The 12389-nt window shown below is 40.2% G+C and overlaps 1 pseudogene across 1 annotated transcript; it reads right to left on the reverse strand.

Moving 5' to 3' along the window:
* Positions 1-1637: 1637 nt before the first annotated feature.
* On the reverse strand, positions 1638-12043 carry LOC144522759 (myosin heavy chain, fast skeletal muscle-like; annotated as a pseudogene). The gene is made up of 39 exons (XR_013502434.1): positions 11837-12043; positions 11618-11758; positions 11367-11523; positions 11245-11272; positions 11063-11160; positions 10877-10969; positions 10724-10787; positions 10543-10642; positions 10351-10454; positions 9967-10105; positions 9736-9854; positions 9442-9591; positions 9171-9341; positions 8779-9079; positions 8575-8645; positions 8383-8470; positions 8141-8258; positions 7938-8061; positions 7303-7439; positions 6958-7213; positions 6633-6875; positions 6372-6548; positions 6143-6288; positions 5961-6051; positions 5471-5860; positions 5235-5361; positions 5026-5144; positions 4743-4939; positions 4283-4466; positions 4010-4175; positions 3734-3858; positions 3320-3628; positions 3023-3226; positions 2787-2912; positions 2532-2702; positions 2338-2442; positions 2146-2241; positions 1881-2022; positions 1638-1684 (listed from the first exon to the last, which is right to left on the reverse strand). The product of XR_013502434.1 is annotated as a myosin heavy chain, fast skeletal muscle-like (transcript).
* Positions 12044-12389: the final 346 nt, after the last annotated feature.

Genomic DNA, 12389 nt, shown 5'->3' on the forward strand with positions numbered 1-12389 from the left:
GCTGACTGACTCTTCACCTAGTGGGGAATTACTTATGTTAATTCCAATATTATTTAATTTCCTCATAATTCCAAACTTTATTTAATAAGTTGTACAACACAGGACATTCATAGCTTAAACAGTTAATGGAACACCATAGTTTGATGTCAGAGCAGTTTGAGCTAGAGCCATACAGCCTGCAATGACTTAAACAATCCACACATACTAAATAATAACTAATTCAATATGTATATATAATAAATGTAAAATGAGTTAGAAGTTGTTGTGCATACCTAACTTTAGCTATTGTAGGAAAAACTGTTAGGTGCTCCAGACAACATACAGTCCACAGTAAAAAGAAATAGTTTTTGTTCTACCACACCCACAGACTTAAATTGGAATCCTTACATTGAATGTGTTTTGCTTAGAAAACAGAAGTTAAATTTGGGACACATGGCAAATATGGTTATGGTGACAGCTGTTGCTTACATGAGCGACACCTGTTGCTAGTACATTCATATTATGTTTCAAGTTTCCATCAGCAATAGGCACATCTAGAATTTGTGATAACCCCTACTTAAAATAGGTAACTTGAATATATCTTACAGATTGTTTGTTTGATTATTTAGATACTGTTTTTAAATCCTAATGATAAAATGAGGCAAACTGCTTCAAAAATAAACTCATTTGAGCAATACTGTTCTGTAAGTAGTTTTAAAAGAATTAAATAATGAAAACAAATAATAACTATTTGTGATTAGGTGTAAGAGATATATCTGTGGTATTCACGCTCATATGCCAAAAGCTATTAACACATTAACTGACTCTGCAGACATATCTGCATGACCATTTCTGGCTCCATGCACTGCACCTTCAGTGTCAACCTCGTTCCAGTTGCTGGGCAATATCATTTTCAAATGTCACAGTCAATAGTGTTGGAACTTGCAGTGTGAAAATTCCACTTTAAATTTGTAGCCATTAAAGTGACATGCTTTTGTAATTTGTAATCTGAAAAATCTCCTGTGAATATAATTATATGTACATGTATATAGCCAATAAATGTTTCATTTACTTTGGAAATTAAGTGTACCCAATAATCACTCGCATCACTAACACTTCCAACTGATCCATAATTACCTTTGAATATACAGTATGTTTGTGTGTGCAGGTAGTCAGTGTTTTGTAGTCAGGGTCAGGACACTTCAAACAGCTGTATGTATTTGACAACCCTGTGTTGTGCCAACATTTGTTGGTTTTGTGAGCTAATGACTGCTTTTTATCAGAGCCAAAGTTGTGGTTCTAGGAATCCACAGTTTATTCTGCTGTCTAAATTGTGCCTGTGGCCTCCAAAGATTGCGCACAAGTGAGAGCTCATCTTGGATTAGGTAATTAATTATTCTTTTTTGTGCCTGTTTTCCAGTTTAGGAAAACACATTTGCTTTTTTTCTCCTTGTTTTCTTAACTGGCCATATTGTTCACCTTCACCTCAAATGTTAAGGATGTTTTTAGCGTTTTTCGTGTCCCAAAAAAAGTGTTATTCAAATCTCACAACTACCTTTGAGAGTAAAGAGTAAAGAGATGAAAGTATTACAGACAGAATTTAATATAAACAGTTTAACCTTTATTGTTTCGGCATGAATTATTTCATATTATATGATTCAACACAGCGAAACTCTCATGTGTTCTACTCTGCTGCTTCTTTTCCCTGTAAAAAACACAGAAATGGTTTGTGAGAGTTTGAATAAGCGATAGGGGACAATAATTGTGATCTGTTAATTTTATAGTATTTAAACCTAATGCTTTATAAGATGAATACAATACTGTAAAGAATCTGCTCTAACATATCGACATATATACATCAGATAATAATTGTTTTGTTGGTTATTTTTCACTAAACTGACTGATATTTACCTTGCCAGAGTCGCGGCTCTTTGCTCTCAACTTGTTGACCTGGGACTCTGCGATGTCAGCGCGCTCCTCAGCCTCCTCCAGCTCATGCTGCACCTTCCTGCACTTGGACAGATGAGTGTTGGCCTGCTCCTCCTGAAATACAAGACATAGAAAAATATGTAAATGTTCAAAAAGATCCATAGTACTACTGTACTTTAAAATAACTATGGTATATTGTCAAACTTTCAGTGTTGAAAATGTATATATTGTCCTTACCGCCTCCTCAGCCTGCCTCTTGTAGGCCTTGACCTTCAGCTGCAACTTGTCAACTAGATCCTGCAGCCTGGCAACATTTTTCTTGTCCTCCTCAGTCTGTAATAGGCAATATAGATTTGCATGTGTATTTTTAATGGTAAATATATTAGATCATTTTTGTACTGTACATGGTACCTATCAAAGTGACTGTACCTGATAGGTGAGCTCCTTCACCCTCCTCTCATATTTGCGGACACCCTTAATGGCATCTCCTCCGCGTCTCTGCTCAGCCTCAACCTCTGCCTCCAGTTCACGCACCTTCAAAAACCAAGACAATAATAACAATCCATCTTTCTTTTCCATAAGTCTTTCTTCAGTTGTGTAAATTCTTAACGTGACTTTCTTACCCTGGACTCAAGTTTCTGGAGCTGCTTCTTGCCACCCTTCATGGCCAGGTTCTCAGCCTCATCCAGGCGGTGCTGCAGGTCCTTAACAGCGACCTCCAGGTTCTTCTTCATCCTCTCCAGGTGAGCGCTGGTATCCTGCTCCTTCTTCAGCTCCTCAGCCATCATAGCAGCCTAGAGGAGGCAGCATAAAATGTTAATTAGAAATAACTTGAACATATTGGAGTGAAAGTAAGAACAAATGAAATGTAAACCTACATCAGTGATGGCCTTCTTGGCCTTCTCCTCTGCATTTCTTGCTTCCTGAACAGTGTCATCCACTTCACCCTGGACCTGGACCAGGTCAGACTCAAGCTTCTTCTTGGAGTTCAGAAGGCTTGTGTTCTAAACGGCCAAAAGATTTAGGCACTTTAGTCATCACATGCCTGATTTTCACATTATTTAAATTGTCATTAGATTTTTGAATTATTGAAGTAATGATTTGGCTCGTTCACCTGAGAGTGCAGAAGTCCAACACGCTCACTGGCGTCCACCAGCTCCTGCTCAGCAACTTTGCGACTTCTCTCCGTCTGTTCCAGAGCAACTCTAAGTTCCTCGATTTCAGCTACCATCAGACCGTTCCTGCGATCCACCATAGCAGCTTGTTCCTTGAACTCCTCCTGTGCTCTGACAGCATCATCAAGGTGCAGTTGTGCATCCTAGAGAAAAAATATCAGGAAAATATTCACATGAATGCCAAAATGTACCTGCACTGACCATAGTCCGTGCAACAACTCTTTGTCTAACAATACCTTCAGCTGTGCCTGAACATTCCTCAGCTGCTTCTGGGACTCAGCAGCCTGGCGATTGGCGTGGCTCAGCTGAATCTCCATCTCATTCAGGTCTCCCTCCATCTTCTTCTTGATTCTCAGGGCATCGTTTCTGCTCCTGACCTCAGAATCCAGAGTGCTCTGCATGGAGTCAATCACCCTCTGGCTGTTCCTCTTGATCTGCTCCATCTCCTCATCTTTCTCTGCCAGCTTCCTGTCCACCTCACCCTTAATCTGGTTGAGCTCCAGCTGGACACGCAGGATCTTTGACTCTTCGTGTTCCAGAGTTCCCTGATGATATCAAATAATTAAATATTAATCTTTGCCTTTAAACCTTTCTTGTATATTTGTCTATGATTAAGATTTTCTCAGAAGATGTCCCCAGAAGAAAAGTACCTCAGCCTCTTCAAGAGCTGTCTGGATCTCAGCCTTCTCGGTCTCCACCTGCTTCTTGGACTTCTCCAGCTCATGGATGCTCTTGCCAGTCTCACCAATCTGTTCAGTCAGATCTGAGATCTCCTCTGCAGAGAGATACATGTTTTATATTGTTTAGCCTTAAAACATAAAGTATATAATATATATATATATATATACGTTATTTATATTAACGTGTTAAATATGGTGTAAGAAATACACGTGTTGAATATAACTGTTACATAATGTAGAACTCACGTTGCAGGTTCTTGTTTTCACGCTTCATAGTCTCCAGCTGATCCAGAGATTCCTCATAAGAGTTCTTCATCTTGAACAGCTCAGTGCTGAGAGAACGAGCCTCCTTCTGTGCGCCCTCGAGCTCGGCCTGACCCTCCTCGAACTTCTGTTTCCACTCTGCCAACACCTGAATAACACAATTTATACTGTTCAGTTGCTTATGTAGCAATATGAAGACATATAAACATATTTCATTGAATGTATGGCTTGGCAACACAAAGTTAACAATGCTACCTTGTCAAAGTTCCTCTGCTTTTTGTCCAGGTTGGCAGCCAGCCCATTGGCCCTCTCCACATCAATCATGAGGTCCTCCACCTCACTCTGGAGCCTCTGTTTGGTTTTCTCAAGAGAAGCGCACTTGGAATTCACTGCCTCAATCTGCTCCTCAGCCTCCTGAAGACGCTGAGCCAGCTTTTTCCTGTTTGAAAAGGATAAGATTTGTTTTCCACTGAAATTACTTTTTTCTAGATATTTTTTCATGAATGAAATACAAATCATTACATAGTTTCAGAACCTAGATGAATATAAGAAAGCACTGCATTGAGTCTCAAATGTTATTTTCGTAATAAGATACTAAATACAAACAATTAAAAAACCTGTTTAGAACATTTGTTTAAATGCAAGTACTGTATTTGAGTTATGCTAAAATGCTACACTTCTGAACTGGCCATTGAATTGTTTGAATGTTACTCACTTGGATTCCTCAAGCTCCTCAGTGCGCTGGATAGCATCAGTTTCATACTTAGTTCTCCACTGAGCCACCTCACTGTTGGCCTTGGACATTCCACGCTGCAGCTCAGCCTTGGCCTCTTGCTCCTCCTCAAACTGCTCCCTCAGCAGATCACAGTCATGGCGGGCTGATTGCAGTCCATGGGCAAGAGCATTCTTGGCCTGTTGTAAGACATATGATTGAATTTACAAAATTCCTTAATCCCAAACTAATACTACCAATACACACTTACTTAACAGTTTCTTACCTTAACCTCCTCTTCAATCTGTCTTTTCAGCTCCTCAATCTGCTGTGTAAATGCCTGTTTGCCTCTGGTCAGCTGGGAGACAAGAGCTTCTTTCTCTTCAATTTGACGGCTGAACTCACCTTGTGTGAAAGATGTCATGATACGTTAGTTTTGGTCATGTTTCTTAATAATATACACAACAGATCATTCAGTTTAGAAGTTTTAGATACCATTTTCTGTCAGGAGACGTGCTTTCTGTGCATTTGAGTCATTGATTTGACGGACATTTTCATCATTCTTGGTCTTCAGTTCGCTGAGTTGGTCCTCTAGAGTACGGCACATTTTTTCAAGATTTCCCTAATGAGTAAATAGAGGTGAGGTCAGTGATTAGATTTTATTTAGAATATTAATTACATTATTTACTATACTAATGTGATAATAAAATAGCATGTAATGCATTGTGTACCTTTGCTTTAGCAACAGCCTCCATGTTGCTGGAGAGGTCATCAATCTCCATCTTGTATTCACTCTTTTCCTTCTCAAGCTTCTGCTTTACACGCTGGAGGTTGTCGATCTGCTCTCCCAGCTCAGCAACACTGTCAGCCTGCTTCTTGCGAAGAGCAGCAGCAGTGGCTTCATGCTGCAGAGTGGACTCCTCAAGATCACGACGGAGCTTTTGGAATTCTGCTTCACGCTTCTTGCTCATCTCAATCTGAGAAGCAGTGGCACCACCGGCCTCCTCCAGCCTCTCACTGATCTCCTCAAGTTCCCTGGAGAGGTCAGCTCTCTGCTTCTCAACCTTGGCACGAGCAGCACGCTCAGCCTCAATCTCCTCCTCCAGTTCCTCAATACGAGCCTGTTCAATGTAGATATAAGGTCTTTCAGTAAACTTTCACTTTTAATACACAAAATTGGAAAAACATGCAGAAATGCTATCGTGTAATGCAATATTTCACCTGGAGCTCCTTGATCTTCTTCTGAAGCTGAGCACCCAGTGACTGCTCATCTTCAATCTTGCTAAGGAGCTGACTGATTTCAAAGTCCTTCCTGTGAAAATTATAGATAAAGTACATAGAGTTCATGCAGTTGACCACAAGTTTTAAAAAGAATGGTTGTACAAATTCAAAAACAACATTACTTTTTGATCTTCTCATCAGACTGCTGCTTGTCATTCTCAAGATCCATGATGGATTCCTGGGCCAGTTTCAGATCACCCTCAAGCTTTCTCTTGGCTCTTTCAAGGTCCATACGGAGCTTCTTCTCTTGCTCCAGAGAACCCTCAAGCTAAGAAATAAGATGAGTTTTTAACCATCACATTCAAGAAGAAGAGTCTTGCTTTGCCATGCCGAAATACCTTGTAAACTTACATCATCCACTTGCTGCTCAAGCTTGGTCTTGGCCTTGGTCAGAGTGTTGACTTTGTCTTCTTCTGCCTGCAGGTCATCAAGAGTCTGCTGATGAGCCTCCTGAAGGGCTTTCTTTTCCTTGGTCAGCTTAGCAATGCTCTCATCCTGAGAGGCCATCTCCTCTGTCAGGTTCTTCACCTAAATTTGCAAGAAGAATCTTGTCTTTAAACTGTCATCATTATAATCTTACTTGATCTGATAGACAGATTATTATTTACAAACCTTGTTCTCTGTGGCATGTTTCTCTTTTTCCACTTTGGCCAAGGTAAGCTCCAGGTCATCAATATCCTTCTTGAGCTCAGAGCATTCATCCTCCAGCTTTCTCTTCTTGGCAGTGAGCTCAGCATTGATTTCCTCTTCATCCTCCAGTCTCTCAGTTGTCTCTTTGAGTTTGGCCTCCAGCTGAATCTTACTCTTGATAAGTCCCTCGCATCTCTCTTCAGCATCATTCAGATTCTCTGATTCCTAGAAAAAATATGAAAATAGATTGTAACATCAACTTTGAAAAAACATGAAAAATCAGAACTCTCTGTTGGTGTGTTCTTACAGATGCTACTTGCAGCTGCAGATCATTCTTCTCCTGCAGAAGGGACACCATCTTCTCCTCCAGTTCCTTCTTCTTGGCCAGGGCAGCAGCCAAGTCAGTGTTCATCTTTTCATAGTTCTCCTTCATATTTGCCAGCTCCTTCTCAGTTTCAGCACTCTTCAGCAGAGGCTTGATCTTGTAGTACACCTTCATCCATGGCCAGTGTTTGACATTCATGAATGAGCGGACATTGTACTGGATGGTATATACAGCATCCCTGTTGAAAAGAAGTTGCTGTTAGGGACAAAGTTATTCCTCATTATTCATTCCATGGCTGTGCACTCAAAATTGTTGTTTTCAACATGCCTCCTCGCTGTCATCTTCACAAACTCTGTTCTCATGAGGTAACCACGGCACAAAGCCTGAGTCATGGTGACCAGAGATGCCAGTTTTTCATCTCTCATCTCCTCAAGGACACCCAGCAGACCGGCCTTGAAGAACACCTGATCAAAGAGAAAATAGAAATTGACTTCATGTCTGCACTATACACTATTCTAAACATTAAACCAGAAATGACTCAGAGAGCATGTACCCCACACAATCATATGAATGTCTTATATTATTAAGACAACTTTTTTATCTTCATCAGGATCAGTATATGTAGCAAAATATCATAGACAGTGAAACACAATTATTCTAAATGGCTGATGGCAGCTGTGTTTTTTTTCTAGGAAACCTCAATCCTGTATGGGCACTTTTAACTAGTCTTTTACTATCACTTGGTGCACAAGACAAAATGTAACCTGCCTTATCAATGGCCACATGGTGGCGCAAGTTCTCTATTTCTGTCTTTTACTCGTTCAGTGGCCTAATTTCTCATTACAATACATAAAAGAGTGTAAGACTTTTTTTAAGATACTCTTTTTGTTTTACAGACAAAATGCACTGACCATCATTGGAAAGTACCATCTAAAGTATAGAAATGCAATCAAGGGGCTTACCTTGGTGTGTCCGAATTTGTACTCATCATGATTAACATCAATTGACCCAAGCAGCTTCTCTGAAGCCTTCTTGTTGTCAATGAACTGGCCCTCTGGGATGACACTGGCATTCAGCACCTTGTACCTTTTTATGAGAGTTAATAGTCAGTGTGAGCATTTTCTTTTAATAATCTATCAAACATTCTTTAAATATCCATTGATACCTCTGCTTGAAGTCAGCATAGAGAATTCTGCTGGGGAAACCTTTTCTGCAGATTCTGATACCCTCCAGCACACCGTTACACCTGAGCTGGTGGATGACCAGGAAGTTCTCCATCAGACCTGTAAAAATACATTTCTTAATTACTTCCTTGAATAAATTGTTAGGCTCTAAAATTAAGTAAACCATACCAACAAAACAAATCACTCCTCAAAGAATCTCTTGAGATTGATGTTCTCTATGTACCTGGAGTCTTTGACTCATTGGGAATCAGGCAGCGCACAAAGTGAGGATGGGTGCTCCTCAAGTTAGTCATCAGCTTGCCCAAGTTCTCCTGTAGATCCAGAATGGTGAGTTATATCATGCATATAACAACTGTGAGTTTGAGCATAAACTGAGATACTGTATATGAGATAAGTTTGCAATGTTAAACCTTACCCTAAACTGGGAAGACACAGTCTGCATAGAACCACCCTTCTTCTTGCCACCCTTCTTTGCACCACCAGTTTCTGTAAATGTTTTTAATTAGACATGTTATGTTAGAATGTGACAAATCATTTAAATGAGCACATGCTACAGTTAGTTAAAAATATACAGTATAACCTTAAAATGTGTTTTAGTTTACTGTAGTTACTATCATACCCTCAACGACGGGAGGATACAGAACAGCCAGCAGTTTCACTGGGGATTTCTGGTACAGCTGAATGACAGACTCATTCAGTGGATCCTTGTTCTTGTCCAGCCAGCCAGCGATATTGTAGTCCACGGTACCGGCGTAGTGCACCAGGGAGAAGTGGGCCTCAATCTTGCCCTTGGCGGGCTTAGGCTTCTCAAATGCTTTGTTTTTGCCAAGATGCTGGTCATACAGCTTGTTCTTGAAGGATGTGTCTGTGGCCTTGGGGAACATGCACTCCTCTTCGAGGATGGAGAAGATTCCCATGGGCTTGAAAAAAAGTGTGAAGAAGTATGTCATTAAGTGATACATTAAGTCAAATTAAGAACAATTAGATATAATTACCAAATGAAGTGATTACCTTTTCAATGAGCTCAATGCAAGCAGCCAAGTCCATTCCAAAGTCAATGAAATCCCAGATAATACCCTCCTTCTTGTACTCCTCTTGCTCCAGGACAAACATGGTGTGGTTGAAAAACTGTTGCAGTTTCTCATTGGTGAAGTTGATGCACAGCTGTTCCAAGGTGTTGAACTGTGATGGGACAAATAATTAGTATAATCTCTCGCAGGGCAACAAGAATGATTCTGTCATGAAAAGTATCAGCCTCTGAATTGTTTGAAATAAAGCTTACGTCAAAGATTTCAAAGCCAGCAATATCCAGGACACCAATGTAGAACTGTCTCGCTTGTTTAGTGTCCAAACTCTGGTTGATACGGATGACCATCCACAAGAACATCCTCTCATAGATAGACTTGGCCAGGGCAGGCACTGCGTTCATCACCTGAATAAAAACAAGGATGTGAGTTGTTTAAAATCAACCGTCAACCATCTTGTAAAATGATGGAATACTGGTATTTTAAATTTTTCTAATGAAATAAATGACACAAAAGAATAAATAGAAGTGATACCAGTTCATCTCAATTACCTGAGGTACAGTCTGTCCCTTGGTGACATACTCATTTCCGACCTTCACTCTGGGATAGCACAGAGCCTTGAGCATGTCAGCGGAGTTCAGACCCAGCAAGTAAGCAACCTTGTCAGCCTCTGAAAATAGTTCAGAGATTTCCATCATGATATGTACAGAAACCAGTGTGATTAAGAACTGTATTACTGTTTTCCCCAAGCTATTCACTCTGAGCTAGCATTAAACACTCACCCTCTGTGCCATCAGGCTCAGCCTGCTCCTCACGCTGCTTCTGCTTGAACTTCATGTTACCATGGTGGAGCACAGCACCAGTCAACTTGTAGATGCTCATCTTCTCTTCACCAGTGAAGCCCAGGATATCAATGGCATTCTGAGTTCAAAAGAGGTCCACACAAACATAATCACTTTTGAAAATTGCACTTAAAAGAGCAGTTTTGATTTCAATTGTATTTATAGTATCAAATAATAACAATAAGTTATCTCAAGACACTTTACAGATAGAGTAGGTCTAGACCACACTCTATAGTTTACAAAGCCCCAACAATTCTAGTAATTCTCCCAAGAGCAAGCATTGATGTTGATATATTTAAATATTTGAAAGTAAAAATCACTCACATCAGTTGCTTCAAGCTCAGCTTTGTCATCAATGCTGGCCACAGTGATCTGACCCATGCTACACATGGGGAAGTCGTAGGGGTTGGTTGTGAGGAGTGCCATATCTGGAGATCAAAAAAAGGGTGAACACGTCAGAACATTTGTTTCATATGAAAACAGGTTAAACAATGTGCATCCTCTCAATCTTCTTACCAAGCAGCTCAGGGATGTGGCCGGTCATCATCTGGAAGAAGATGTGGTAGCCTCTTTCATCAGAAAGCTGGTATGTCACTCTAGACTTTCTCCAGCAGATCTACAAATATTGTTCATAAATGACAGTCTGACCAATTCTCAATTCCAGTAATTTGTATGCACTCTGAGTATTATTACTTACATGTCTCAATATCAGCACTAGCCAGTTTGCCAGTTGTGCCAAAGTGGATTCTGATGAATTTACCCTGTTTGGCATAATGGATTTTTAATGTTCCTCCACATTGGCAATCTGTGACAAGACCTCTCTAATGTGCATCAATTGTTCCATACTTACAAAACGAGAAGAGTTGTCATTCCTAATAGTTTTGGCGTTACCATAGGCCTCCAGCAGGGGATTGGCTGCAATAATCTGATCCTCCAGTGACCCCTATAATCCAGGTTTAGAATTATAGTCAGAAAATGACTTTATTTTTCCCCCTTAATTGGGGGAACCCTGAATTTTAATCATACAGTAACATACCTTTGAGTCGTCCTTCTTTCGGTCCACCAACTGCGATTGTTGCAAAGTATTGGATGACACGCTTGGTGTTCACAGTCTTTCCAGCACCAGATTCTCCACTAGGTATAGACATAGACTTTTAAGAATTTGATCAAGATATTTGATGTAAACAAAGTCTACAAATGTAAATGTAACAAACTTACGTGATCAAGACAGACTGGTTCTCCCTATCTGTTAAATCAGGAACAAAATAATTTACTATGTTTTGCTGCAACGGAAACCCCTTTATACTGATACATTCTCCATTGTTCTGGTAATGACTTACCAGTAAGCATGAACTGAAAAGCGTTGTCAGAGACAGAGAAGATGTGGGGTGGAGCCTCCATACGCTTCTTGCCTCTATAGGCACTTACACATTCAGCATCGTACACTGGGAGCCACTTGTAGGGGTTCACAGTGGCACAGAACAACCCAGAGTAGGTCTGAAAGTGATCAAAGAGATTCAACAGTTAACTCTGTTTCCTACAAGTTTAGCAATTCGCAATAGTTCTTTTCTCATTAGGCAGATTGTCTTACGTAGATCATCCATGCTGCATAACGCTCTTTGAGGTTATACAGCACAGAGGCTTCATTGAGATGGGTCATCATGGCCATGTCCTCAATCTTGTCATACTTGGGAGGGTTCATTGGAAAGACTTCAGCTTCTTTCACTGTCCTCTCCTGGAATAGGACATTAGACACAATGAGAACTGATCATATTGAATTCCCAGTTGACTCTGACTTCATGATACTAACCTCCTTAGTGGTCAGGACTTCGACGGTGACTTTGTCACCATCTTTCTTGAGGATTTTTGCCTTCAAGTACAGCTCCTTGGCATCGGAAACGTAGCAGGCACTCTTGGCATCAAATGGTGCACTTTGAGCCTCAATTCTCTCCTTTTCTGGCTTACGAAGGTAAATGGCAGCTTTGCCATAAATGGCCATCTCCGCGTCTGTACTCATGGTGGCGGTTTACTTCTGTGAAGCAATTACAAATAAGAGTAATCCTATATATATATATATATATATCATTTTATATTTATACATTAAAACTAATGTCTTCTAGCCATATGACTGGAAAGCCCAGAATTATAGAGTTCAATTCAATAATTAACACATACCTATCAAATTGAGTTCTGGGCATCATCACAAGTCAGTAAGTCAAACAACAGCAATCTTAGAATGATGGTTTCTGTTCATATCGTTGAACAGTTCCTAAATGCCTGGTGTTGTACTAAACATCAACAAAAGATCAATACCAAAATATTTTTTACATTATTACAAGAGACCTCTAGCTTAGTTAAAGCCT

The sequence above is a fragment of the Sander vitreus genome, chromosome 8 (assembly GCF_031162955.1).
Source record: "Sander vitreus isolate 19-12246 chromosome 8, sanVit1, whole genome shotgun sequence".
Classification (NCBI taxonomy): Eukaryota; Metazoa; Chordata; class Actinopteri; order Perciformes; family Percidae; genus Sander; species Sander vitreus.